The 3,564-nt window shown below is 42.3% G+C and overlaps 1 long non-coding RNA gene across 1 annotated transcript; it reads left to right on the top strand.

Moving 5' to 3' along the window:
• Window positions 1–636: 636 nt before the first annotated feature.
• Window positions 637–1,971, top strand: LOC141759078 (uncharacterized). Its single transcript, XR_012592003.1, has 3 exons — window positions 637–726; window positions 917–978; window positions 1,385–1,971. It is a non-coding gene; the product is annotated as an uncharacterized LOC141759078 (long non-coding RNA).
• Window positions 1,972–3,564: the final 1,593 nt, after the last annotated feature.

Raw genomic sequence — 3,564 nt, forward strand, 5'->3', positions numbered from 1 at the left:
TAATCCTGAAATAAATAAATGAGGCAAGGTGCTTCTGCACAGCACAGTGCAGTTTGGGGTTCGGTGCCTTGCTCAAGGGCACCTCAGCAGTGCCCAGGTGGTGAGCCGGCTCCTCTCCAGCTGCCAGTCAACACAAACATTATATTGAATGGGATAACATAAAGAGACAGGAGTTTGACTTGAGAGACTTTAAACAAGGGTGACACGGTGGTGCAGTGGTTGGCACTGCTGCCTCACAGCGAGAGGGTCACAGGTTCAAACCCGACTTCTGTGTGGAGTTAGCATGTTCTCTCCGTGTTAGCATGGCGGTTCTCTGGCTTCCTCCCACAGTCCAAAGTTCATTGTGGACTCTAAATGTCCCGTAGGTGTGAATGTGAGCGTGAATGGTTGTCTCTCTCTATGTCCAGGTTGTACCCCGTCTTCATCCAATGTCAGCTGGGATCGGCTCCAGCACTCCCGCGACCCTGAATAAGATAAGTGGTTACAGATAATGGATGGACTTTAGACAAAGAGCGATCAGAGCAGTCACGGATGTTTTTAGGGAGAGAGTTCTAGAAGGTGGGGATAGTAATGGAGAAGGCCCTGTCAGCCTGCTTGGTCCTGGATGGAGGGGACGGGGGGCTGGCGGGGGGGGGGGGCTGGTTCTGGATGGCTTTGTGAGTGAAGAGAGGGAGTTTGAGATGAATCCGCTGTGGCTCAGGGAGCAGGTGGAATGACTGAAAGAAGGTGAATGAGTCGGCGAGCAGCAGACTGATGTTTCCTGTTGGATGATGTCTCATTCATGTTTTTGTCTGGATTGATATTGCTAATGATATGTGACGTATTGTTATTTTAATAATATAACTGAAGTATCTTCATCGTCAGCTTCATGAAGGACTCATTATGAACAGATGCTTAATGTTTGCTTCTAATGCAGCTGCAGCTATTTGTGTAGTGATGCCACCACCTAGTGGTTAGACAGCTTCATCACACATACAGGTGAGCTGCTTTATTCACAGTAGGATTGATTGATTTCTTATATATTCCGTCTATCGTAATCATGTAAATATCATTTTTTTATGATTTTCATGAACTGGATCAACATTATACTTCATGAAATTTAATTTTTCATTCTCTATGTATGGCATGTTTTGGAAGTGCACATTTTCCTTCATTGCTTTGTCTCAGTATGTTTCATAGTTAACACACTTACTGCGGTACTTTCTCTAATTCATTGTTATTTTTATTCATATTCATTCATACAGCATATTGCTTGTTGGTATTTGATGCTGTCTAGTGTTACTATTTTCAGTTTTTTTTTTTTTTCTGTTTCAGTTTCTTTGCCCTTTATCATTTAAAGTTACATGTAATCTGTTCATATGTCATCATCTGTGTGTGTTTGCAGCTGCCACACTCACGTCCGTTGATTAAGACATCATGAGCAAGCAGAGGGAATGGAAGTGGTCTCAATTCATCAGAGGCTGTTTAAAGCAACACAGTCATGAGTGCTCCATACTGGAGAGTGTCGGATCTGCCAGCAGATGGCAGTGTAAACCTGCAGTACTGTCAGCATTAAAGCCTGGAGAGTAACAACGTCACAGATCAACAAAAGACCAACGGTGGTTTTCACCGTACAGACACACTTTTTATGGATGTAAGTTTGTTCGTTCAGGCCTAACATGCTGCCTGTAACTGACATACAGACTGAGGAGGACTCAGGTTCACTCACATGTGAAGAAGAGTAATAATCCTTTAATCACATCACAATACAATTCAATATATTGATAGAAATGTTATACAACTTATTTATTTCAGTGTTATCACATTCAAATTGAACGACAACAAATACACAAATCATCATATGTTATCTGTAACATCACATCAACCACCAGTGGAAACCACAGACAACTGAAATAAAGGAAGAGAAAACAAGATTTGGGGTATTTCAGCCAACTACCTTAGGTTTGTCTGTTGCCAACATGTGCGTTGTGTGTGTGTGTGTGTGTGTGTGTGTGTGTGTGTGTGTGTGTGTGTGTGTGTGTGTGTTCACTTTCCAATCAGTCCATGCACAGAGGCACAGCTGTACAGGAGAAATAAGACTCAATGAGAGTGAAATCCCGGTGAGTTTTAAAATGCTGCATTTATTTCCATTATTAATTATAGTCATTACTGCTGTCTCCTCCCGCTGGGAGGGGGAGGGGTGAGGAAGGCGGGGGGGAGGAGAGGGGAGAACAAGAGAGGGAGGAGAACATGATAAGTAAGAAAGAGGAGAGGGGATGAGGAGGAAAAACAGGTGTGAGGTGGAGGAGCACAAGACAGAAAAGAAAGATTACAGAAAAAGAAAGATGGAGAGAGAAGATGAGAGGATGATTGAGTGAGTTGGTTTGAAGGTTTTGCTTGGCATCGTCCCCACATTCCTACTTGCTGTTTTAGACACCTGCTGTGTGAGTAGTTTGAGAGATCACCAACCTGGCTTAACAGACGGGAGAGTGCCATCATCATAACAGAACCGAGACATTAAAACACAACTTGTCTGAGTTTGTAAATGATATTATACTAATAATTGATCCGGGTCTCAGTCTATACTGTTTATTGTAACCGCAGTTCTTTGCTTTTTACCCAAATAAATCTAATCATTTCTTCTTCTAGACAAAAATATGAATTTGTGACATTGCCTCATATGCCACGCCATCACGTTATCATCCCAACTCGTCACATACCACCGCATTGTCACGCCCCTTTATAGGTTTAGGGAACAAAATCACTTAGTTAGGTTTAGTAAAAAACAACATTGTTGGGCTTAAAACTACTACGTTTGTGAAGTGAAAATGAAACTCAAAGCAGCAGTGGGTAGAAACGGAGCAAATATGATTAATAAAAGGTATTTTTATAAAACGGTCACTATATCCTGACAGTAGTGCATGAGACAGATAATCTGAAAAAAATCATGTTCCTCTGTGTCCTCCGGTGTCTTCCGTTGTCCTCCGGTGTCCTCCGGTGTCCTCTGGTGCTCCTAACGGCATCTGCAAGATTTCACGGACCGGAGGAAAACAAGCAGTTAGAGCTGATCTGGAGTCTGCCGTCCAGCTGCCGTCTATGACAGCCGGCTGTCAATCACTCTGAACTCCGACCAAACTGCTACAGCACACCGCCAGCATTGCTGATGTGCTGCTGCTGCTGTCAGCCCTTTCTTTCTACATAGTTTGCCTTTCATAATGGCCATTTCATTCCATTATAAATGTTATTTATATTTATTTTAGACAGAAAAAGGTGCTCTGAAGTGTTCTCATTTGTAAATAATAATAATAATCCACAATTAAAACCTGGTACTTTATTCATTCATGGAGCCCTGCAAGTCCCTGCATGTTCACAAATGAAGGAATTCTGTCCACAGAAAAAGGCTAGAGGGCTTTTATTTTGATACGGAAACAGGAAGTGTTGAGTTAAAAAAAATATATATTTTTTTCATGTCTGTGACATATTCCACAGACAGACATTGGAACTATAGTAATGTTGCTGGTGTGATGTCAATATCAAAGGAGCTCTTTCACTGTCTGTTGTTGCTGTGAACCATGCGGCACGCGT

This window comes from Sebastes fasciatus, chromosome 20 (genome assembly GCF_043250625.1).
Source record: "Sebastes fasciatus isolate fSebFas1 chromosome 20, fSebFas1.pri, whole genome shotgun sequence".
NCBI lineage: Eukaryota > Metazoa > Chordata > Actinopteri > Perciformes > Sebastidae > Sebastes > Sebastes fasciatus.